The sequence below is a fragment of the Bufo gargarizans genome, chromosome 2 (genome assembly GCF_014858855.1).
Source record: "Bufo gargarizans isolate SCDJY-AF-19 chromosome 2, ASM1485885v1, whole genome shotgun sequence".
Taxonomy (NCBI): Eukaryota; Metazoa; Chordata; class Amphibia; order Anura; family Bufonidae; genus Bufo; species Bufo gargarizans.
The window spans coordinates 332,940,340-332,967,551 of NC_058081.1; the positions used below are offsets into that span (position 1 = coordinate 332,940,340).

At 44.0% G+C, this 27,212-nt stretch overlaps 1 pseudogene; it reads right to left on the bottom strand.

Moving 5' to 3' along the window:
- The window catches only part of LOC122925882, a 2,558,103-nt pseudogene that overhangs the window by 500,026 nt on the left and 2,030,865 nt on the right, over window positions 1-27,212 (bottom strand).

Consider the following 27,212-nt stretch of genomic DNA (forward strand, 5'->3'; position numbering starts at 1 on the left):
GTAGACCAGCAGATATTCACTGTGGGCTGGCAGGGTGCTGTCTAAGTATGCCACCAGCTGCTAGTTCAGGTCCTGCTCCAGGTTGACCTGCTGCTGCTGGTGAGTAGTTTCTTCACTATGCGGGTGAAAAAAGCTACTGTCGCAATCAGTGTGGTGGTGGTGGTGGGGGGGGGGGGGGGACTCCACACTGAACACAGGAGTGAAGGGGAACAGTAACTGGGCCTGGAAACTAGGGAAGAAACAGGTCACTCCTAGACAACCCTAATCTGGGCCCTGACTACCTATCAATAGGAATAGATCTTAAAGGTAGGAATATGCAGTACACCTAAGGCCCTGGAATAAGTTTAGGACCAGAGACAACCCATTCCTCCCAGATGGACTAATGGAAATCTCTGTCTCAGGCCCAGATACAACAACAGGGTATATAACAAATACAAACAAGCGCAATACTTAACTTCTGTAGTGATGGAAGAAGAGGAACACCAGAGACGACCTCACACTAGCTCATCCAAACCCAAATGAAGCTATGTACAGCATAGTCAGAAGGGTGGGGTCAGACTATAAAGAGTAGAAGTGATGACCACTGAGCAACAACTGAGAAAAGAGAAGAGGCAATTAACCCTATAAACACTGAATAAAGATACATCAAAGAGGCTGTTAGATTCCTCCACGCTCGGCCAGTCTCTCTGATCTCCTGACACCAGTCACCTGAGGAACTGTGACAGTACCCAGGACCAACCTTATCAGGATGCTCTCTGTGAAAGGCCTTCACCAGACGATTTGCATTAACATTGGCCGCTGGAACCCGCATCCTCTCCTCTAGTCCGTAACCCTTCCAGTGGATGAGATACTGGAGGGATCTAAAGAGAACTCGGGAGTCCACAATCCTGCTGATTTGAAATTCTAAATTACCATCCACCATGACAGGAGCGGGAGGCAAGGGGGACGGCTCAACAGGTTCGAAACATTTCTTCAACAACGACTTATGAAATACATTATGAATTTTCAAAGTCTGAGGAAGTTCAAGACGGAAGGCTACAGGGTTAACAATGGCAGCAATCTTATATGGACCAATTAATCACCCACTCTCAGGTCCGGACAATTCATACATTTCCTGTCAGCCACACGCTTATATCTGTTGCCCATCTTTTTCAGGTTATTTTGAATTATCCGCCAAATCGAAGACAAAGAAGAGTAAAATCGTTCCTCCTCAGGAATACCGGAAGTTTGAGAACCAGAAAATGTGCTAAACTGCAGATAGAATCCATATGCCCCCAAAAACGTCGGGATCCATAAGAAAACCTGAGGATTAGAGCAGGTAACCCAGGAATTGCACTTCCTGAACAGCAAAAACAAATTTTTCCATTTTCGCATACAATTTATTCTCTCGTAGGATCTGTAACACCTGTCTCACATGATCTTGATGAGTCTCCATGTCTGGAGAATAAATTAGTATGTCATCCAGATATACAACAACAAAACTCCCCACCAGATGATGAAAGAGGTCATTGATAGAGGGTTGAAAAACCGCTGGAGCATTGGTTAACCCAAAAGGCATGACCAGATTCTCAAAATGACCCTCAGGGGTATTAAAGGCCATCTTCCATTCGTCCACCACTTTGATCCTTATCAAATTATATACCCCCCTCAGATACAATTTAGAAAACACCTTGGCACCGACAATTTTATTAAACAAATCTGGAATCAAAGGAAGGTGGGTAAGGATCACGGACGGAAATACTGTTGAGCTCACGGAAGTCCAGACATGGTCTAAGGGTACCATCTTTTTTTTTTTACAAAGAAAATCCCAGCAACCACTGGAGATATGGATCGCCTGATATGACCCTTTGCCAAGCTCTCAGTGATATACTCTCGCATAGCCTTTCTTTTGGGCACCGAAAGATTATACAACCGAGATTTGGGCAGTTTAGCTCCAGGAATAAGATAAACGGGACAAATCATACTCCCGATGTGGTGGTAACTCCTGGTTACCACTCTCAGAAAAGACACCAGAAAATTCAGAAATGAACAAGGGTACAGTTTTAGTGGTGACCACAGAGAAAGACGCATTGAGACAGTTGTCCATGCTAAAATCACTCCAATCGCGAATCTGTCTTGCTTGCAAGTTGATGGTAGTGTTATGTCTGCTTAAGCGTGGCAAACCCAAACCCATCGGAGCAGGCAGACCTTACAAGACATAACACGAGACAGATTCCTGATGGAAATCACCCACTCTCAAATGGATGTCATTTACCACCTGCGACAGGCATTTTTGGGTAAGAGGTGCAGAATCAATTGCAAAGACAGAAATGCTTTTTTTTTTCAAGTGCACTAGTAGTCAACCCATGAATACGAACAAACTGTCCATCAATCAGGTTAACCCCAGCCCCACTGTCGAGAAATACCTTGATTTCCACAGTTTTGAACTCTAGCGCCAAACAGGAGAAATTGCGTACTACCAGTAAATGACAAAAGTAAGTTTTCTTGCTCCCCACCCACACCACCAATAGTAATTTGGGGATTAAGTGTTTTTTTGTTTTTGTTTACACCTTGACGCTAAATGTACGGACAAATATTCACAAAATGTCCCTTCTTTCCACAACAAAAACATACTCCCTTCATATGACCAGACCAGCAGTCCCAGGATCTCCCCCTTAGGTGTCTATCTAAACGTACAGCAAGGGACATAGCTGCTTCCAATGACTCAGGTTTTTCATGAAAGGCCAACATATCCTGCAGCCTCCCAGATAGACCCTGACAGAACAGACTACGGAGAGCAGGATCATTCCACTCCATATCCATAGCCCATCTCCTAAATTCAGAGCAATAGATTTCCGCAGAGTGCTCTCCCTGCCTATAAACCACATAACTTGGTCTCCGCCTGAGAGATCCGATCCGGGTCATCATAAATATGACCCAAGGCTCTAAAAAATTTGTCTACTGACTGGCGAGGCAATGATCCGGTGAGCAGAGAAAAAGCCCAAGACTGTGCATCCTTCTTAATCAATAAAATTATCATACCCACACGTTGACACTCATCCCCGGAAGAGTATGGACGCAGCTTAAAGTACAAATTAGATGATTCCATGAACCAAATGAAATTGTCACTACCCCCAGAAAATCTGTCCGGGGGGGGCAACCTTAGGTTCAGGGCAGGCCTGGTACCCACTATCGGAACCATCCATTGTTACCAGCATCTGTTCCAGGACATGAAGCAGTGGAATGATGTCATTCAGCCCATAGTCCTGGCGATTGAAAAATAACATGGCATCCTCAAAGGGCATGAGCAAATGACAGGTGTCACGCATGAGCTGCCACAGGCTGACATTGAAGTTACACAAGGGGAGTACTCCTATCCGCTTGCATCATCAAGAAATCATTGATGGCCTTTCTCTGTTCGTATAGTCGGTCCAACATATGGAGGGTGGAATTCCAACGGGTGGAAACGTTGCATATCAGCCTGTGTTAGGGGATGTCGTTCTGCCACTGCAGCTCAAGGAGGGTGTGCTTTGCGTTGTACTAGTGGATGAAGTGCATGCAAAGTTTCTTGGCCATTTTTAGGATGTCTTGCAGATGGGTGGAAGACGTCAGGAACCGCTTGACAACCAGATTAAACACGTGTCCCATGCAGGGTGCATGACTTAGCCTTCCGTGACGCTGCGCCAACACAATGATCTTCCCGTTGTTGGTCACCATGGTTCCAATTTTGAGTTGTCTGGGAGAAAACCAGAATTCTATTTCTTGACGAAGGACAGTTCCTCCCTTGTGTGACTCTGTTCGCCCAGGGAAACAAGGTGCAGAACAGAGTGACACCGCCATGCCCTGTACATGTGGTATGCTGGGGAGGCACTGTGACTAGAGTTGAGCGGACACCTGGATGTTCGGGCTCGGCAGGTTCAGCCGAACCTGAAAAAAAAGTTTGGGTTCGGGACCCGAACTTGACCCCGAACCCCATTGAAGTCAATAGGGACCCAAACTTTTGGCCACTAAAATGGCTCTAAAATAGCCCTGGAAAAAGCTAGAGGGCTCTGTAAACAAATGTGGATAGCGAAATGAATAAAAAAAGACCTTAAAAAAATAAAAATTAGGAATGATGTAGGAGGAAGAGGTTGAGGCGGCGGTAAATGGGTGGATGTGGCCGTGTAGGCTCACGTGACGATCCAGGTGGAAGCGGCGGTGAAGGAGGAATAGGTAGCCAACACAGATGTGTGTTATTTTGCATTTTTACATAGGGGTAGCCCCAAAATATTGGGACATATAAAAAAAAAAAAGGAATAAGTGCACTTGAGTACAAGGATGGTTGAGGCTGTTAGAACTGTCTATTTTGCACAAAGTACAGACACGTCTTGTGGGATCCAGGCCTGGTTCATTTTAATGAATGTGAGCTTGTCCAAGTTGGCTGTGGACAAGCGGCTGCATCTGTTTGTAATGGCGCCTCCTGCCGTGCTAAATACACGTTCAGAGAGTACACTGGCTGCAGGGCAGGCCAGCACCTCCAAGGCATACAGGGCAAGCTCTGGCCGTGTGAAAAATTTGGAGACCCAGAAGTTGAATGAAGCAGAACCATCAGTCAGTACGTGTAGGCATGTGCACAGGTACTGTTCCACCATGTTGTTCAAATGCTGCCTCCTGCTAACACGCTCCATATCAGCAGTTGGGGCCGGTTGTTGCGGCGAGGTGACAAAGCTTTTGCACATGTCGGCCATGCTAACCCTGCCTTCTGAGGTGCTGGCGCTGACACAGCTGCGTTGGCGACCTCTTCATTCTCCCCTGCCTTCGCCTTGTGCTTCAACTTGTCCCCCAGCGTCTGTCGGGAATGCTCTCAGGAGCGCGTCTACCAGCGTGCGCCTGTAGTCGCGCATCTTCTGATCATGCTTCAGTGAAGGAATTAAGGACGGCACATTGTCTTTGTAACGGGAATCCAGCAGGGTGGCCACCCAGTAGTCAGCACACGTTAAAATGTTGGCAACTCTGCTGTCATTGCACAGGCACTGCAGCATGTAGTCGCTCTAGCTGTCCTCTGTGGGAGGAGTATCGCCTGCATCCTCCGTATCCCCCCAGCCATGCACCAGTGATGGGCCCGAGCTGCGTTGGGTGCCACCCCACTGTGAACATGCTTCATCCCCATCCTCATCCTCCTCGTCCTCCAGTAGTGGGCCCTGGCTGGCCAAATTTGTACCTGGCCAAGAATCCTGTTGCAAGAATCCTCTTTCTGAGCCACTTCTAAAAGACTGGCCTGAAAGTGTTAGAGATGACCCCTCTTCCATTATCGCCCTAAGTTTTCTCAAGGAGACATAGAAGTGGTATTGTAACGCTGATAACGGCGTCATCGCCACGGCCATGTTGGTGGAGTACTCAAAACAGCACAACAGGGCACACAGGTCTCGCATGGAGGCCCAGTCATTGGTGGTGAAGTGGTGCTGTTCCGTAGTGCGACTCACCCGTGCATGCTGCAGCTGAAACTCCACTATGGCCTGCTGCTGCTCGCACAGTCTCTCCATGTGCAAGGTGGAGTTCCACCTGGTGGGCATGTTGCATATGAGGCTGTGAACTAGATGGCCGAAGTTACTCTGTAGAGCAGACAGCCGAGTGGCAGCAGGATGAGAACGCCGGAAGCGCGCAAAGACGGCACTTTATGCAGCAGCTCAGACATGTCGGCATAGTTGTGAATGAATTTCTGCACCACCAAATTCAGCACATGCGCCAGGCAAGGGATGTGCGTCAAACCGGCTTGTCCCAGAGCTGCAACGAGATTTCGCCCATTATTGCACACCACCAGGCCGGGCTTGAAGCTCACTGGCAGCTCATTGTGATTGCTTGAGAAAGATCACACTGATCGAAACGTTGCATTTGTCTTGGTGAAATAAAGCATTAAGGATCAAGGCTGGAGAGTGCTGCTGTTTTCTGTTTCAATTGTACCTGGATTTGGGGAAGCATAGGACTGGCTTCTGGCACGGCGAGCACCACCACAGTAAGGAAACAACGAATTTTTGTAGTTCTGCTACATTTTTCTTTTTATTTGCCTTGTTTTATACCCCACCACAACTCCTGCGCGGTGTGGGGCCTGTCCCCCAAACACTTCAGTTTCAGAACGGCAAGGGGAGGCAAAGAATGATGCCCTGCGATCCTTGAGGGTGGCTAGGTGGGAATTTACGCTTTCTCTCCAAGGTTTGTGAAATGGAGAGCTTCCGTGTGACATGGTAGAGATGCTTGGTGATGGAGGTGGTGTTGTTGGTGGCACATCCTCTGTTTGCTGGGCGGCAGGTGCCAACGTTCCTCCAGAGGTGGAGGAAGAGGCCGAGGCAGCAGCAGAAGAGGGAGCAGGAGGGGCCTGAGCCCTTTCTTGGTTTTGAAGGTACTTACTCCACTGCAGCCTGTATCTCGCATGTAGATGCTTGGTCATGCAGGTTGTGCTAAGGTTCAGAACGTTAATGCCTTGCTTCAGGCTCTGATGGCACAGCGTGCAAACCACTCGGGTCTTGTCATCAGCACATTGTGTGAAGAAGTGCCATGCCAGGGAACTCCTTGAAGCTGCCTTTGGTGTCCTCGGTCCCTGGTGACGGTGGCCAGTAGCAGGCAAACTGTTTTGGTGATGGCTGCTCTGCTTTTGCACCCTGCTCCTTCTTTTGCTACGCTGTTGGCTCGGACTCACCACTGCCTTTTCCTCCGAACTCTGAAAGTCAGTGGCACGACCTTTATTCCATGTGGGGTCTAGGACCTCATCGTCCCCTGCATTGTCTTCCACCCAGTCTTCCTCCCTGACCTCCTATTCGGTCTGCACACTGCAGAAAGACGCAGCAGTTGGCACCTGTGTTTCGTCATCATCAGAGACGTGCTTAGGTGGTATTCCCATGTCCTCATCAGGAAACATAAGTGGTTGTGCGTCAGTGCATTCTATGTCTTCCACCCCTGGGGAAGGGCTAGGTGGATGCCCTTGGGAAACACTGCCAGCAGAGTGTTCAAACAGCATAAGAGACTGCTGCATGACTTGAGGCTCAGGCAGTTTCCCTGATATGCACGGGGGTGATGTGACAGACTGATGGGCATGGGTTTCAAGTGCCACCTGTGTGTTTTCTGCAGAAGACTGGGTGGGGGATAATGTGAACGTGCTGGATCTACTTTCGCCACCCAATCGACTAGCGCCTGTACTTGCTCAGGCCTTACCATCCTTATAACGGCATTAGGCCCGACAAAATATTGCTGTAAATTCTGGCGGCTACTGGGACCTGAGGTAGTAGGTTCAGTAGGACGTGTAGCTGTGGCAGAACGGCCACGTCCTCTCCCTGCACCAGAGGCTCCACCAACACCACCACCACGACCATGACCGCGTCCCTTATTAGATGTTTGCATCATAGTTAGCGTTCACCAAGCAAAGTAAAAAGTTGTTAAGTATGTTAAAAAATAATGTACCGCAAATAAAAACCCTGATGTAGGGTATTGCACTCAAATTTTTTTTACTCTATATGACAGCGGTATTTGTGGCCTAAATTTCACAGTAACTTATGCACGTCTAATCCCAGATGTGCAGTATATCAGAGGGTTTTTTAACCCCAGTAAGCAAAAATCCATATTTCTGGCCTAAATGTGACAATCGCTTATGCACCTATAATCCTAGATGTGCACTATATGAAACATATGTATTTTTATCACCCTAGTATGAGAAAGCCGTATTTGTGGCCTAATTTTCACAGTCACTTATGCATGTCTAATCTCAGATGTGCAGTATATCAGAGGTTTTTTTAACCCCAGTAAGCCAACGCTGTATTTCTGGCCTAAAATGAACAGTCCCTTATGCACCTATAATCCTACATGTGCACTATATGAAACAGAGAGGTTTGTTTCCCCCAGTATGCCCCAGTATGCCAATGCCGTATTTGTGGCTTAAATGTGACACTCACTTATGCACCTATAATCCTAGATTTGCACTATATGAAACATATGGGGGTTTTTTCACCCCAGTATGAGAAAGCCGTATTTGTGGCCTAAATTTCACAGTCACTTATGCATGTCTAAACCCAGATGTGCAGTATATCAGAGGGTTTTTTAACCCCAGTAAGCAAAAAGCTGTATTTCTGGCCTAAATTTCACAGTAACTTATGCATGTCTAATCCCAGATTTGCAGTATATCAGAGGTTTTTTTTAACCCTGGTAAGCAAAAAGCCGTATTTGTGGCCTAAATTTCACAGTAACTTATGCATGTCTAATCCCAGATGTGCAGTATATTAGAGGGTTTTTTAACCCCAGTAAGCAAAAAGACGTATTTGTGGCCTAAATTTCACAGTCACTTACGCACGTCTAATCCCAGATTTGCAGTATAACAGAGGTTTTTTTAGCCCCAGTAAGCAAAAAGCCGTATTTGTGGCCTAAATTTCACAGTAACTTATGCATGTCTAATCCCAGATGTGCAGTATATCAGAGGGTTTTTTAACCCCAGTAAGCAAAATGCTGTATTTCTGGCCTAAATGTGACACTCACTTATGCACCTATAATCCTAGATGTGCACTATATGAAACAGATGGTTATTTTTTACCCCAGTATGAGAAAGCCGTATTTGTGGCCTAAATTTCACAGTTACTTATGCACGTCTAATCCCAGATGTGCAGTATATCAGAGGGTTTTTTAACCCCAGTAAGCAAAAAGCCGTATTTGTGGCCTAAAATGAACAGTCCCTTATGCACCTATAGATGTGCACTATATGAAACAGAGGGGTTTGTTTCACCCAGTATGCCAATGCTGTATTTCTGGCCTAAATGTGACTTATGCACCTATAATCCGAGATGTGCACTATATGAAACAGATGTTTTTTTTCACCCCAGTATGCCCCAGTATGATAAAGCCGTATTTCTGGCCTAAATTTCACAGTCACTTATGCAGCGATAATCCTAGATGTGCACTATATTAAAAAAATGGGGTTTTTTTTAACCCCAGTGTCTCAAGGCAGTATTTCTGGACTTGCAGACATGCAGATATCCTGTGCTGGTACACTATCGTTGTATAAAATGGCTGCCGATTTTGTATTGATATTGACTAACTGAAGGAAAAAAGTTTGTTTTCAGTAGTAGTTGGCTCAGGGCAGCTTTAAAACAATTGTGCACTGCACCCACAAAACACATTTGCTGTAGATCGCTGAGTAAAGAAGCAGTTCTTCATAAGATTTCTCCCTGATCTCTCCCTCACAGCAGCTGCAGCCTATCCCTACACTAATCCGAGCAGAGTGATGGGCGGCGCTACTTGACTCCAGCTTAAATAAAGGCTGGGTCACATGCTGCAGTTGGCCAATCACAGCCATGCCAATAGTAGGCATGGCTGTGATGGCCTTTTGGGGCAAGTAGTATGACGCTTGTTGATTGGCTGCTTTGCAGCCTTTCAAAAAGCGCCATAAAAATCGCTGAACACCGAAACCGAACCCGAACTTTTACAATTCAGGTTTGCTCAACCCTAACTGTGACTTGTCCCTGCAGTGGAGGCTGAGGACATGGTGGAGGATGAGGAGGCATAGGCGGACATTGTCACAGGACCAACAGAGTGAGGCAGTAGCGGCGTGACCTGGCCAAGTTTCTGGTGTGGCTGTGCAAGAACCACCTTCATCCATTGGGCCATTAAGGATATGTACTGTCCCTGACTGTAGTTACAGCTCTAAACGTCGGCGCTGCCGTGCACTTTGGCAGACACCGACAGGCTCAAGGACTGGCCCACCTTCTGTTCTACATATTTGTGCAGGGCTGGTACTGCCTTTTTTTAAAGAAATGACGGCTTGGGACTTTCCACCTCGGCTTGGCACAATTGCTGATGGAATGACTGACGAGTAGGAGCAGGAGCATCTGGACCAGCAGAAAATGGGAATGACAGACATCTCCCTTTGGTTGAGGTGGTGAAGCCTTGACTGGATGAAACCGGGTGTGTGCCACTGGGTGATGCAGCGTTTGCTGCAGCAGGCTGGACCACTACATTGGAGCCATGGTTCTCCCAGGCCACTGTATGGCGACGATGCATATGTTGATGCAGGGCCGTAGTCCCAACATTGGCACCCTAGCCACGCTTCACCTTCTGCCCACATATTCTACATGTGGCAATTTTAACCTCCTCTGGCAGCTTAATAAAATACAAGCACATCACCAAGTAGGTGATTTTGCCCCCAATAGTCTGCACTGACTGACTGCTACTGCCACTGCTTTGCTTTCAACACATATAACTGCAGAAGTGAAATGAGAAAATATTTTTTCTTTTTGTACTGAAATAGGCCAGTAATCGCTTTTAGCAGAAATAAATGCACCAGTGAAGTGCATATATATTTTTCTTTCTGTACTGAAATAGGCCACTAAACACTTTTGCCGCAAATAAGTGAACCAGTAGGAAGTGAGTATATATATTTTTCTATAATGAAATAGGCAACTAAATGCTTTTGCCACAAATAAGTACACCAGTGAAGTGTGTATATGTTTTTCTTTCTGTACTGAAATAGGACAGTAAATGCTTTCAACACATACAGGTCCTTCTAAAAAATTTGCATATTGTGATAAAGTTCATTATTTTCTGTAATGTACTGATAAACATTAGACTTTCATATATTTTAGATTCATTACACACCAACTGAAGTAGTTCAAGCCTTTTATTGTTTTAATATTGATGATTTTGGCATACAGCTCATGAAAACCCACAATTCCTATCTAAAAAAATTAGCATATCATGAAAAGGTTCTCTAAACAAGCTATTAACCTAATCATCTGAATCTACTAATTAACTCTAAACACCTGCAAAAGATTCCTGAGGCTTTTAAAAACTCCCAGCCTGGTTCATTACTCAAAACCGCAATCATGGGTAAGACTGCCGACCTGACTGCTGTCCAGAAGGCCATCATTGACACCCTCAAGCAAGAGGGTAAGACACAGAAAGAAATTTCTAAACGAATAGGCTGTTCCCAGAGTGCTGTATCAAGGCACCTCAGTGGGAAGTCTGTGGGAAGGAAAAAGTGTGGCAGAAAATGCTGCACAACGAGAAGAGGTGACCGGACCCTGAGGAAGATTGTGGAGAAGGACCGATTCCAGACCTTGGGGGACCTGCGGAAGCAGTGGACTGAGTCTGGAGTAGAAACATCCAGAGCCACCGTGTACAGGCGTGTGCAGGAAATGGGCTACAGCTGCCGCATTCCCCAGGTCAAGCCACTTTTGAACCAGAAACAGCGGCAGAAGTGCCTGACCTGGGCTACAGAGAAGCAGCACTGGACTGTTGCTCAGTGGTCCAAAGTACTTTTTTCGGATGAAAGCAAATTTTGCATGTCATTCGGAAATCAAGGTGCCAGAGTCTGGAGGAAGACTGGGGAGAGGGAAATGCCAAAATGCCTGAAGTCCAGTTTCAAGTACCCACAGTCAGTGATGGTCTGGGGTGCCATGTCAGCTGCTGGTGTTGGTCCACTGTGTTTTATCAAGGGCAGGGTCAATGCAGCTAGCTATCAGGAGATTTTGGAGCACTTCATGCTTCCATCTGCTGAAAAGCTTTATGGAGATTTTTTAGAAGGACCTGTATAACTGCACCAGTGAAGTGCGTACATGTTTTTATTTCTGTACTGAAATAGGCCAGTAATCCCTTATAGCAGAAATAAATGCACCAGTGAAGTGCGCATATGCTTTTCTTTATACGTATATTTTCTTTCTTTTTGTACTGAAATAGGCCACTAAACTCTTTTACAAATAAATGCAACAGTGAATTGCGTATATTTTTTTCTTTTTTGTACTGAAATAGGACACTGAACGCTTTCACCACATATAACTGCAGAAGTGAAATGCGTACATATTTTTCTTTTTCTGCAGATTTAAGCCACTAAAGGCTTTTCAACATAACACTTGTACCCCAATAACAAGAACAAATTGCTAGAATGCCAGAACTGTATAATAGCTATTTGGATCCCCAAATAATGTTTCCCTGCACTTGCAAATTGAATTTTTTTTTACAATGAGGTTTTTCTAGCACTGTCCCAAGCGACTTCAGACATCTCTCCCTGCAATACGATGCTGTGAACAGATTCCTCCCTTTCCTTTCCCTGCACTTATAAATCGCTTTTCTGGCACTGTCACTAGCGCCTTCTGACATCTCTCACTGCACTAAGATGCTGTGAAGTTATGCCTCCCTATCCTTTCCCTGCACTTATAAATCCTTTTTTCAACAATGAGATTTTTCCAATTGCTGTCCCTAGCACCCTATAACATCTGTCCCTGCACTGTGAATGCTGGAAAATGTCTGATTTTAAGATAGACGCCGTATTTATAGGGCTTTGACATCACAGGGCTGGCTGGCTGCTGATTGGCTGCATGCATGTTATTATGGCTCAGCCCGCCTTTCCAGAGTTCCTTGCCCCATGTCCTCACACGTGTAGTCGCTATTGTAGCCGCCATTTTGGGGAAAATTTAGATTATTTACCATGAAGCGTGAGGAAATTTGCATTAGTTGCAAATCAAATTTTTTATGAAATTCTGATCGAATTCCACTTTGTCTGATTCGATTAGCTCATCTCTAATTACAATATACAAAGATCGCTATATTTCAATACAGCGCTGCCACCTCCGGGCCTGAATTGAAATATACCAGTAATAACTCTAGAACCCAGACTCTGACTTATTACTGCAGTGGAATGCCTTCTCCAATCTCAGCCTGGGAGTGGAGTTCCTGCCTGGCAAGATAGCGATTCCTAGTGTTAGGCCTTTCAGATGCTGTGGTCCCATTTGACCCCAGCATCAGAGGGGTTAAATGTACATGGTCCGCATTACCATTGAATGCAGCCATTAGTCCCAGGTGTCTAAGAAACAACAGGTACATGGTAGATATGGCGCTCTAGTCTTTAACTGTTTATTAAAATTTTTCCACACTGACCTCATAAACACTCATTATCGATAAACTCTTATCAAACTGATAAAAATATGGTTTAACTGAGTGTTTATAAGGTCAGGATATCAACGATAAGGCTTCACACGAGCCATCAGCTGAGGGAATTCAGGAGGGGCAGTCTGCAAATGGATTGATTTTTAACCGCATGTATCACAAAAACTGATGTTTAAGATGTTTAAAGAGGTTGTCTCACTTGAGCAAATGGCATTTATCATGTAGAAAAAGTTAATACAAGGCATTTACTAATGTATTTTGATCGTCCATACTGCTTTCTTTGCTGTCATGGTTCATTTTTCCATCGCAATATATACTTCTCGTTTCCATTGTTACGACCAACCTGCAATCCTGCTATGGTTGGCATGTTTACACACTATAGGAAAAAACACTGGTCTCACTGGTGACTAGGACCATGGGACTGTGAATAGGATGCCACGTTTTCCTTTTTTCCTGTAGTGTGTAAGCATGACCACTTTTTTCCTGTAGTATGTAAGCATGACCACTGCTGCATTGCAGGGTGGTGGTAACCACAATTGTATAATTTGATGGGAAAATGACTCAAGCCAGAAAAGGAAACAATACATTAGTAAGTGCCTTGTTATTAACTTTGTCTACATGATAAATGCCATTTGCTCAAGTGAGACAACCCCATTAACAAAGACCAATTGAAAAAAATTATTTTAGCCCCAAATGAGTAGAATGCAATCATAAGAGAATTGCCCATAAATGTCCATAACCTTTAAAGATTAGCTTCGCTATTATTGTGTGTGCTACAGTTTGCACCCCTCTACGTATATTACTGTATTTAACCATTTCATATGCAAGTTGATTGCATCTCCGAGAGCTAAGATCTAATAAGGGCCCATTCACACGACCGTATTCTTGGCCTATGTCCAATCAACATTTTTTGTGGATTGGATGCAGACCCATTCAGTTAAATGGAAACAACATTGGAAAATGTCGCGCTCATCCACAGAGAACCAGGAGCCCGGACCTCGCCCTGAACCTTGGCGCACAGTAAGTTCCAAAATAACATGCACATCATGACTAAGGATCCGTACTTGTAATTATCCGAAACTGGTCGATTTTCTGCATTGCTGTATGTTGGTTTTTATCTGCACGGGATTTAAATAAAGCCTCAAGTATCTTCAGTGAAGCTGGACCGTCATTCAGTTAAATGGGTCCACAAAAAATGCGGACAGCACACTATGTGCTGTCTGCTTCCGTATGTCTGTAAGGAAGAATCTGATTGGTTGCTATGGGCTACTAAGCCAGTTCTACTTTACACCAATTTGATATATGACCCAATAAGTGACTCGGGTAGGACTCTATAATGATATGTTATTTGTGTTATAAAAATGTAATGCTATTTCTTGTACATACCCATGTGATGTAGATAAACCTATACCAGAAATGGCAGAATTACAAGGAAATATTTGTGTGATAGAGATGAAAATGTCCACCAAGTGCAAATTGACATGGACACATTTCAGAATTCAAGAATAATTGAAATACCATGTCAAAAAAGCGGAGGCAATATGTACTGTTTTTAGCCATGCTGATGGACAGGTGGACAATTTTTCTTGACACCAAAAACCAAGTCAATTTAAGAGAAGATGTTTTCAAGAAGTGTCTTTTTTTAAACATTTATGACTTGCTGAATTCTCTTCATACTCTTCATCATGCGGTGTTCACATGGGTATACAGTCTGCTAATGTGATAAAAAATAGAGAAATCCCATCTTCTGATTCCGTTATTTCCTAGCTAACATTTCATGAGATGCAATAAACATTCATAAAATACTAAAAATACACTGGCAGCAAAGTGTGCCAGTTACATTCATACACTGCCATTTCATATACTGCGCCAATATCCATTAACTCACATGCTCAGTAGGGGCTGTGTTCTCACAACTGAGTCAAGAAGTATAAAGATGATAGGTACATTAAAAAGAAAAAAATAATGAGTATGGCTCAGCTAAACTGGTATATTATACAGGACATCTGTATTTTACTTCGGGAAAATAGTTGTTTTTTTTATTAATAAACTTTCTGTACTTTTACCAAGTGTAATACAAACAGATATATTTTGGGATGTTGCCATCTCTATACACTGTGTTAACTGGTGTGGTCTGAAAACTTTTATTTTGCATGGTATCCAAAAGTGGAAACAAGCGACTGTGACTCATGCTGCTTTCACGACAAGCAATGCCATTATGCAAGTTTATTTTCCATTTATATTGGAGGACGTTAAAATTGCTCCTGTGATTTCAGTGTCAGTCGGGCTGCTCTGTTTACTAATGAGAGTACATTATAATCTAATTAAAAACAGAAGAAATTTGGCCCATCTGCTTAGAATTTTTTTTTTATAACCCTAGGCTACTGTTAATTTCAACCTATGTTCATAACATACTTTCTGGAAGCCTGATTCCTAATGCATACTTCTGGAGAAGAACCAGTAGGAAGCGTATTACCTTGATCAGTTGCAAATATGTCTTTACTCACTTGTGAGGAAGAAAAATCCAGCTTTTCAAGCCCAACCAGATATCTGTTCTTGCTGGTTAACAATTCAAGTCTTTTAAGTTCTAATAGATTCTTAAAGGTCTTGATTAATTCAAGGTATGATGTTGATGTGACATATATCTGTCTTTGCAGCGTCTGTAAAACCCTGGCAGCAATTAAAAATGGAAAAAAAAAACGTAAGACTGATAAAGTACAACATAACATATTTTGTTATTTTCGTCTTATTTCCCGCTTTGAGACATAAGCACACATTTTTCCTCATCAATTCCCCAAAATGAATTTTCAGCGTTCACAAGAAACCAACGCTATAAAGGCATTTTCATGTTAAAAAAAAAGGGAGAAAACTAATTTCCACTCGAATAGTTTCAAGGTCAGGTCAGTAAAAAAAAAAGCCAGTTGTTCGTGCTCATGAATAGTGTATGATATCCAATAACAATTTTTATTTCTTTTTTAGAAAGAAGATAGGGTGATGTCAGTTATGAAAGCATAGTGTGTATTATGGCTATTTGGTGTAGCTTTTCTGCTACAGTAGCTACAAAAATGTAGTTATTTGTTTAATAGAAAGATTTGTTCTAAGACCCAATTGAAAAAAAAAAAAAAATATATATCAACATGCAAAATATTCTACATAATGAAATGTATATGTATACTGTCACCGTTTCATATTCCTGTTATATGACAGAATGGATGGTAATAGAACAGAAAACTTTACAAATCTTTATTGGAGCTGGTATAAGAGTAATACAAAATAACAGAGACCATTAATAAGCATTAACCCTTTAACGTACATTATATTATAAACTGACTTTTCAATGTGCCACTTCATTCAAAGGTGTTTTTCTTGAATTGAAAAATAATGGCCACTGACATACTTATTTTTTAAACTCCCTGTTTTAATGGAGAATACATATAAGTGCTGCTGCTCATTACCCCCACCTTCCTGTCTGTAACTGCATGTCTCCTCATGAACTCTACTCTTACAGAGATTCAGCTGAAGATCTTATCAGTTGTATTCAGGATCATAATCCCTGACAAGTAGAGCAGAGAGGAGGATGAGGCAGCTCTTTACTTTATGACGTAACTTGTCCTGCTGTGTGATTAGGACAGGTTTTGTGTGTACTAATAGGATGGCGGCCATTTTATTTCTCCTGATGATTGCTCAATAGACTAAACAAGCCATTATACCTTTATATTACTTATATTTAGAATTAAGTAATATTTAAGCATTTTTATTTTCTTAATTACTGGAGAACCCCTTTAAATTACAACACTGTAGTAATGCCATACAGTAACGCCATGCAGTCAGTGCAGTGAATGACTGTCCAAATGGGTGATGTTACTATGTATTGCATAAGACCATTGTCTCATGACATAAGCATTGCATTCTTCATCAGGAACGGTTAAGAACAATGCCAAGTTTACATGTACTGTAGATCATTAATATATTAAAAAAGTATTGCACTTACATTCTAACATAACTTCCAAAATGGAAGGGGAAACAGGACAGAGGGTTTGATTGATCTACCATTGGATGACAAGATGTGATAGAGAGACTGAGACAAAATAAACGGTTCAACTGTGGACAATCCCATCTGAAGCCTAGAGAGATATTGATCACTTGCTGCTGGTAATTAAGACTTTTGGGATTTTACTTATTCATTATATGACACCTGTGCAACTATAATAGCAGACTTAATGATTAATACCTCAGTGACCCTGAGGGTCCCTCAGTCTGGCCCACGCTAAGTGCTGCCCAGGTCTCTTGTGCAGTGGAGAGAGGGGGCTCAGCTCTCTTATCTTTAACGGTTCAGACCAGCAGAAGGGCAGATTCCCACAGTTTAAGCCCTTAGATGCTGCAGGGTATCTAAGCAGTATAGAGAGAGAGCAGAATCCCTCTGTCTCCTATCGGCATCCCTCAAATGACATTGCGGGATGATGATGTCTCTGCACGGCAGCTTGAAACCTACTGAAGAATTATAGATACGATCAAAAGATTGGCTATTAACCAGCTAACAGTTCTGCCCTAGCACAGCTCAGAAAGCAAGGAGAGGGGGAGGTGGGGTACTGTTTTAGCTGCTTATTTCTCTGGATTGGTAGCACCTAGAGATATGGGCCTGGTCTTGTTTGAAAAACATCCAAGCTGTCATACAAGACCAGAATCACAGCACTAGCACAACATCAGCATTAGATATCACAGTTAGTAATCGAGTCAGGAATAATTGTAGTAAAATCTGCATTTCAACAGAGTGTGCTGACAAGCTGAAATCCCGACATGCCCCTTCATTGGTCCAGGGCTCAGATCCCTGAGAGGGTTGTGTCAAGGCAGGGCCTCCAATAAAAATAAGCCATCATATGGCATATATGAATGAAAAGTTTAAAAAGTTGTGTCTCTTGGAATGTGAGGAGGAAAAACAAAAATGGTCCCAGACTGTAAGGGGTTAAATACAATAAGGAAATGAATTCAGTAAAATGAAATTCCACTTATGTAGTAATTTTGGACTAATTAGCTAACTGCAGTTTTTTCTTACTACATATGTCGTTTTGTTGTAACACTAGGGAGGAAAACAATAAAAAAGCAAACATGTCCCAGTCCACATGAAATCTAACAGCTTGCCTTCACACAAAAGTATGTACCACATATTTTAACAAGTATGAGAATATTATTATACAGACAGTGTTTTCAGCGTCCTTCACAGAAAATATTCAATACACAAGGGACAGTCAGGTTTAGACTTAGCAATGGATATATTAATATGAGGCAGAAGGAACGTTGTCAACATAGAGATTTTCATTCATTAAATAGAGTTGTCCTAAGCAAAGGGATTGGTCATCTCTATTGCAGAAATAGGAATTGGTGGTATTAACTTGAGAAGCTTAATTAGATGCGACAGGAACCAAAGACAAACTGAGCTGAACCTGTGCTCTGCACAAGATCCATTGTTAATAATATAGGACACATAATCTAGGATTAAATTGTATTATTTTATTTTTTTAATAAGACACAAATGCAGCAAATATGGAAAGTCTATATTTTTATAACGTCTTAGTGAGAATGAAAAAATGTGATGTACGGAGCTATTCAACCACATTAAAAGTTTAATATAATCTGCATTACCAATTTTTATCAGCACTCAAAACGCAAACTAACAAAAGAGAAGAAAATTGGACAGGTAGCAAGGATATTTAAATATATGTATAGTACTGAATGAAAGTTTTAGGAAAAAGGCTACGAAGTAAGAATGTTTTCAAATATAGAAAGGTTAATAGTTTAACTTTAATCAGTAGGAGGACAATTTCCCCAAAAATACAGTCAGTCAAATATACATTGAGAACTGTCTTCAGTGCAAAGAAGAATAGAGTCCCTCTGGAATTACAGAAAGATACAAGGATTTGAGCAAGCCTTCATCCACAGATGATCTGTGGTTATTCTCTAAGATTTGTGGACTTGTGGAGTAGCTGCCCTACCAAGTTCCTTAAAAAAACTGTGTGTAAGTGAACCTAGTACAGGGATCAGCAAAATTAAATCATTAGGAAGCTTAATATTTACTAAACCAAACAGTTCAAGAGAGATTACAAGTACTCTTTACAGGGAGTCTAACAAGGAGATTTATCAAACTGGTGTAAAGTAGAATTGTCTCAGTTGCCCATATCAACCAATCAGATTTCACCTTTCATTTTTGACAGCTCCTTTCGAAAATTGATACCAAAGTGGGCCCTAAATTCCAAGGAAAAAAATTGGATTTTATAGATGATATGGGGGTTGGGCCCCAAAATTTATTTTCTCAAGTGGGCAAAAGGAACCCCAGTTGTATGCAAGACTGGCCTTAAGCTATACCATTAGGAAATCCATTTTCTAATTTCATAGTGTAGAACCAATTCTGTTTGGGTTAAGTTTACACTAAAGCTACCTTTGTTATGATCATTTACCTCTAAACCTTTAGTCTCACAGCTAGGGCATGGCCACACATGGTATTTTTATTTTATTTTTTTGCCGATTTGCGAATAGCTAGATTGACTAATATTAACTCTTTATTGAAGAAATCGAAAATGCAAGACATATCTACTGAAATATGAATAGAGAAGCTTTTATAAATTAAAAATACATTATTGAGTTTTTGATGCCTGCTACACTGCAAACATATTTAATATGTGATGTTAAGCCAGGGTTTCTCAACTCCGCTCCTCGGGACCCACCTACCAGTCATGTTTTCAGGATTTCCTTAGTATTGAGCAGTTGATATAATTAGTGTCAATGCATCAGGACTTACCACAGGTATTCATTCTGTGGGATATTCTCAAATCCAGACTGGTAGGTGGGTCCCCAGGACTGGAGTTGAGAAACCCTGTGTTAAGCACATTGAGCTATACACTACTGCAGCTTTTATTTTTTATGTTTAACTTATATTTATTTGCATTGCCATTTATTATTCTGCCTTCTGCCACAGAACTCAGAAAAGGCACTAATCAGTGTATGAATGGTTGACAGTGATGTTTAATATGTTGTGGTAAACATTCATGCTGTAACTTTAATTAAATACCTTTCAGACAGTGCTACAGCACTTTGATGGAAGTGCTGACACATGAACACAGCTTCATTCCTGATTTCCTGTGACATTTCCACATCATCAAGAAAATGATTTGCCACTTTCTCGAGAGCGTCTTCAGGCCATGCCTGTAGGAAAAAAAAATGCTTATTATAACTCAGAGGAAAGCAAAGGAAATTCATTAGATTAGCAGCACAAATATGAAAAATAAATGCAAATATTTAAATACAAATTTTATTTGCTTTACTTTTATTAGTACCAAATATACATGCTAATATTACCTTAAAGAAAGTCTAAAATTTTCGCTAGCCCTCAAGGTCCAATGTAACTCTACTACACAAGCTACTACTTCACTACTACTTAAAACAGATGACCAGTTGTGGGCTTACCCTTTGAGCAATGCCTACTCCATCCTGCAAGTCATCACATCCAAGCAGAGATTAAATGGGAAGGTGGCCACGCATGTGCATGACTGTCTCTCTCTCTCTCTCTCTTATGTTATGGAAAAAGTCGAGCAGTGGACATACTAAAAAATGGCTAAGATGGGATTACTTCTTTTAATTCTTCCCCATCAGACCACAATTGTTATCATGGTCTTATCTGCATTGTTGAAAGGGAGTTTGACTGAATCTGAATACCATCTCCTATCTCATGGACTCTTTCTACATGATGTGCACTGTAGCCCTTCATGTTCAGATTGGCTATTGTGTATTAGCACAAGCTGACCAGGAACAGTTTTTGAAAATTATCAAATAGGAATGAACATAAAAACCACAATTATGTCAGCTAAGCTATTAGTGGTAGTGTCAACAATATCAAAGGCTTCAGAAAGGGAGGAAGCCGGTATACAGTGGCATGCAAAGGTTTGGGCACCCCTGGGCACCCCTGGTCAAAATTACTGTTAAACAAAATTACTGTTAAACAAAGATAAAATGATTTTCAAAAGTCAAAAAGTTAAAGATAAAACACACATTTCAACATTTTGAGCATTATCAATGTATTATTTTGGTTTTGTACAATTTTAGAGTGAAAAAAGTAAAGAAGTACCTTGCAAAAGTATGGGAACCCAAGCTGATATGAGTGCTCAGATAACTTTAACTGAGGTCTGAGACCTTAAATAGTCTATTAGTTTTAAGGCTTGTTCACAATCATCATTGGGAAAGACCATGTAATGCAAATTTCAAAGCTTTATAAATACCCAGACTCCTCAAATGTGCCCCAAAAAACGATAGCTATGGGTCCATTTAAGCAGTTGCCTAACACCCTGAAAATGAAAATGGTTGAGGCCCACGAAGCACAAGAAGGCTATAAGGAGATTGCAGAGTGTTTTCAGGTTGCAAAATAACAGGAACAATATTAATCACAGCACTTGGGATTTGATCGTGATAATATGGTTTTATTCAAAGATACGTAGTAAAGTGGCAATCAACATGTGTGAAAGTTTTTGGCTCGCAGCTAGAGTTGAGCGGACACCTAGATGTTCGGGTTCGAGAAGTTCGGCCGAACTTCCCGAAAATGTTCGGGATCCGAACCCGATCCGAACTTCGTCCCGAACCCGAACCCCATTGAAGTCAATGGGGACCAGAACTTTTCGGCACTAAAAAGGCTGTAAAACAGCCCAGGAAAGGGCTAGGGGGCTGCAAAAGGCAGCAACATGTAGGTAAATCCCATGCAAACAAATGTGGATAGGGAAATGAATTAAAATAAAAATTAAATAAATAAAAATTAACCAAAATCAATTGTAGAGAGGTCCCATAGCAGAGAATCTGGCTTCACAGCACCCACCACTGGAACAGTCCATTCTCAGATATTTAGGCCCTGGCACCCAAGCAGAGGAGAGAGGTCCCGTAACAGAGAATCTGTCTTCATGTCAGCAGAGAATCAGTCTGCATGTCATAGTAGAGAATCAGGCTTCACGTCAGCCACCACTGCAACAGTCCATTTTCATAAATTTAGGCCCAGCAACCAGGCAGAGGAGAGAGGTCCCGTAAAAGACAATCTGGCTTCATGTCAGCAGAGAATTAGTCTTCATGTCATAGCAGAGTATCGGGCTTCACGTCACCCACCACTGTAACAGTCCATTTTCATAAATTTAGGCCCAGCACCCAGGCAGAGGAGAGAGGTCCCGTAACAGACAATCTGGCTTCATGTCAGCAGAGAATCAGGCTTCATATCATAGCAGAGAATCAGGCTTCACGTCAGCCACCAATGCAACAGTCCATTGTCAGATATTTAGGCCCAGCACCCAGGCAGAGGAGCGAGGTCCCGTAACAGACAATCTAGCTTCATGTCAGCAGAGAATCAGTCTTCATATCATAGCAGAGAATCAGGCTTCACGTCAGCCACCAATGCAACAGTCCATTTTCATAAATTTAGGCCCAGCACGCAGGCAGAGGAGAGAGGTCCCGTAACAGACAATCTGGCTTCATGTCAGCAGAGAATCAGTCTTCATGTCATAGCAGAGAATCAGGCTTCACGTCACCCACCACTGCAACAGTCCATTTTCATAAATTTAGGCCCAGCACCCAGGCAGAGGAGAGAGGTCCCGTAACAGACAATCTGGCTTCATGTCAGCAGAGAATCAGTCTTCATATCATAGCAGAGAATCAGGCTTCACATCAGCCACCAATGCAACAGTCCATTGTCAGATATTTAGGCCCAGCACCCTGGCAGAGGAGAGAGGTCCCGTAACAGACAATCTGGCTTCATGTCAGCAGAGAATCAGTCTTCATATCATAGCAGAGAATCAGGCTTCACGTCAGCCACCAATGCAACAGTCCATTGTCAGATATTTAGGCCCAGCACCCTGGCAGAGGAGAGAGGTCCCGTAACAGACAATCTGGCTTCATGTCAGCAGAGAATCAGTCTTCATATCATAGCAGAGAATCAGGCTTCACGTCAGCCACCAATGCAACAGTCCATTGTCAGATATTTAGGCCCAGCACCCAGGCAGAGGAGAGAGGTCCCGTAACAGACAATCTGGCTTCATGTCAGCAGAGAATCAGTCTTCATATCATAGCAGAGAATCAGGCTTCACGTCACCCACCACTGCAACAGTCCATTTTCATAAATTTAGGCCCAGCACCCAGGCAGAGGAGAGAGGTCCCGTAACAGACAATCTGGCTTCATGTCAGCAGAGAATCAGTCTTCATATCATAGCAGAGAATCAGGCTTCACGTCAGCCACCAATGCAAAATCCATTGTCAGATATTTAGGCCCAGCACCCAGGCAGAGGAGAGAGGTCCCGTAACAGAGGATCTGGCTTCATGTCAGCAGAGAATTAGTCTGAATGTCATAGCAGAGAATCAGGCTTCACGTCACCCAACATTGGAACAGTCCATTGGCATATATTTAGGCCCCGGCACCCAGACAGAGGAGAGGTTCATTCAACTTTGGGTAAAATGGTAAAATGAAAATAAAAATAGGATTGAATGAGGAAGTGCCCTGGAGTACAATAATATATGGTTAAGGGGAGGTAGTTAATGTCTAATCTGGACAAGGGACGGACAGGTCCTGTGGGATCCATGCCTGGTTCATTTTTATGAACGTCAGCTTGTCCACATTGGCTGTAGACAGGCGGCTGCGTTTTTCTGTAATGGCGCCCCCTGCCGTGCTGAATACACGTTCAGACAAAACACTGGCCGCCGGGCAGGCTAGCACCTCCAATGCATAAAAGGCTAGCTCTGGCCACGTGGACAATTTAGAGACCCAAAAGTTGAATGGGGCCGAACCATCAGTCAGTACGTGGAGGGGTGTGCACACGTACTGTTCCACCATGTTAGTGAAATGTTGCCTCCTGCTAACACGTTGCGTATCAGGTGGTGGTGCAGTTAGCTGTGGCGTGTTGACAAAAGTTTTCCACATCTCTGCCATGCTAACCCTGCCCTCAGAGGAGCTGGCCGTGACACAGCTGCCTTGGCGACCTCTTGCTCCTCCTCTGCCTTGGCCTTGGGCTTCCACTTGTTCCCCTGTGACATTTGGGAATGCTCTAAGTAGCGCGTCTACCAACGTGCGCTTGTACTCGCGCATCTTCCTATCACGCTCCAGTGCAGGAAGTAAGGTGGGCACATTGTCTTTGTAGCGTGGATCCAGCAGGGTGGCAACCCAGTAGTCCGCACACGTTAAAATGTGGGCAACTCTGCAGTCGTTGCGCAGGCACTGCAGCATGTAGTCACTCATGTGTGCCAGGCTGCCCAGGGGTAAGGACAAGCTGTCCTCTGTGGGAGGCGTATCGTCATCGTCCTGCCTTTCCCCCCAGCCACGCACCAGTGATGGGCCCGAGCTGAGACTGGCCTGAAAGTGCTAAAAATGACCCCTCTTCCTCCTCCTCCTCCTCCTGGGCCACCTCCTCTTCCATCATCGCCTTAAGTGTTTTCTCAAGGAGACATAGAAGTGGTATTGTAACGCTGATAACGGCGTCATCGCCACTGGCCATGTTGGTGGAGTACTCGAAACAGCGCAACAGGGCACACAGGTCTCGCATGGAGGCCAAGTCATTGGTGGTGAAGTGGTGCTGTTCTGCAGTGCGACTGACCCGTGCGTGCTGCAGCTGAAACTCCACTATGGCCTGCTGCTGCTCGCACAGTCTGTCCAGCATGTGCAAGGTGGAGTTCCACCTGGTGGGCACGTCGCATATGAGGCGGTGAGCGGGAAGGCCGAAGTTACGCTGTAGCGCAGACAGGCGAGCAGCGGCAGGATGTGAACGCCGGAAGCGCGAACAGACGGCCCGCACTTTATGCAGCAGCTCTGACATGTCGGGGTAGTTGTGAATGAACTTCTGCACCACCAAATTCAGCACATGCGCCAGGCAAGGGATGTGCGTCAAACCGGCTAGTCCCAGAGCTGCAACGAGACTTCGCCCATTATCGCACACCACCAGGCCGGGCTTGAGGCTCACCGGCAGCAACCACTCGTCGGTCTGTTGTTCTATACCCCGCCACAACTCCTGTGCGGTGTGGGGCCTGTCCCCCAAACATATGAGTTTCAGAATGGCCTGCTGATGTATACCCCGGGCTGTGCTAAAGTTGGTGGTGAAGGTGTGTGGCTGACTGGATGAGCAGGTGGAAGAAGAGGAGGAGGAAGCCGAGAAGGAGGAGGTGGCAACAGGAGGCAAAGAATGTTGCCCTGCGATCCTTGGCGGCGGAAGGACGTGCGCCAAACAGCTCACCGCCTGGGGCCCAGCTGCCACTACATTTACCCAGTGTGCAGTTAGGGAGATATAGCGTCCCTGGCCGTGCTTACTGGTCCACGTATCTGTGGTTAGGTGGACCTTGCTACAGATGGCGTTGCGCAGTGCACACTTGATTTTATCGGATACTTGGTTGTGCAGGGAAGGCACGGCTCTCTTGGAGAAGTAGTGGCGGCTGGGAACAACATACTGTGGGACAGCAAGCGACATGAGCTGTTTGAAGCTGTCTGTGTCCACCAGCCTAAATGACAGCATTTCATAGGCCAATAGTTTAGAAATGCTGTCATTCAGGGCCAGGGATCGAGGGTGGCTAGGTGGGAATTTACGCTTTCTCTCAAATGTTTGTGAGATGGAGAGCTGAACGCTGCCGTGTGACATGGTTGAGACGCTTGGTGACGGAGGTGGTGGTGGTGTTGGTGGTACATCCCCTGTTTGCTGGGCGGCAGGTGCCAACGTTCCTCCAGAGGCGGAGGAAGAAGCCGAGGCGGCAGCAGCAGAAGAGGCCGAGGCGGCAGCAGCAGAAGAGGTAGCAGGGGGAGCCTGAGCGACTTCCTTGTTTTTAAGGTGTTTACTCCACTGCAGTTCATGCTTTGCATACAGGTGCCTGGTCATGCAGGTTGTGCTAAGGTTCAGGCTCTGATGGCACAGCATGCAAACCACTCGGGACTTGTCGTCAGCACATTGTTTGAAGAAGTGCCATGCCAGGGAACTCCTTGAAGCTGCCTTTGGGGTGCTCGGTCCAATATGGCAGCGGTCAGTAGCAGGCGGAGTCTCTTGGCGGCGGGTGTTCTGCTTTTGCCCACTGCTCCCTCTTTTGCTACGCTGTTGGCTCGGTCTCACCTCTGCCTTTTCCTCCGAACTGTGAAAGTCAGTGGCACGACCTTCATTCCATGTGGGGTCTAGGACCTCATCGTCCACTGCATCGTCTTCCACCCAGTCTTGATCCCTGGCACCTGTGTTTCGTCATCATCAGAGACATGCTGAGGTGGTATTCCCATGTCCTCATCATCAGGAAACATAAGTGGTTGTGCGTCAGTGCAGTCTATGTCTTCCACCGCTGGGGAAGGGCTAGGTGGATGCCCTTGGGAAACCCTGCCAGCACAGTCTTCAAACAGCAAAAGAAACTGCTGCATAACTTGAGGCTCAGACAGTTTCCCTGATATGCATGGGGGTGATGTGACAGACTGGTTGGGTTGGTTTTCAGGCGCCATCTGTGCGCTTTCTGCAGAAGACTGGGTGGGAGATGATGTGAACGTGCTGGATCCACTGTCGGCGACCCAATTGACTAATGCCTGTACCTGCTCAGGCCTTACCATCCTTAGAACGGCATTGGGCCCCACCATATATCGCTGTAAATTCTGGCGGCTACTGGGACCTGAGGTAGTTGGTACACTAGGACGTGTGGATGTGCAGAACGGCCACGTCCTCTCCCAGCACCAGAGGGTCCACTAACACCACCACGACCATGTCCACGTCCGCGTCCCTTACTAGATGTTTTCCTCATTGTTATCGTTCACCACAACAACAAAAATATTATTTGGCCCAATGTATTGTATTCAAATTCAGCTGAATATAAATTTGAGGCCTAGTATTTAGGTGCTGGGTGACAGGTATAGATTTACTGACAGAATTAGACTTGGAAATGCACAGTAGCATGTGTGTGAAGTTATTCTGAATGACCCTATGTGCACCTTGAATATTATATACCCTTTTAGGGATGTATTTAAAGTAGGCCTGATACAGCAGAAACCACTAAATTAGGAAATTGCTAAATTGGGAATTGTATTTCAACCCAGAACAAAAAATATGCTTTGACGGACACTAAATAACTTGCCCAGCCAGAACAGTACACCAGTAACGACAGATTTAGCGGGATATAAATTTGAGGCCTAGTATTTAGGCGCTGGGTGACAGGTATAGATTTACTGACAGAATTAGACTTGGAAATGCACAGTAGCGTGTGTGTGAAGTTATTCTGAATGACCCTATGTGCACCTTGAATATTATATACCCTTTTAGGGATAGATTTCAAATAGCTCTGATACAGCAGAAACCACTAAATTAGGAAATTGCTAAATTGGG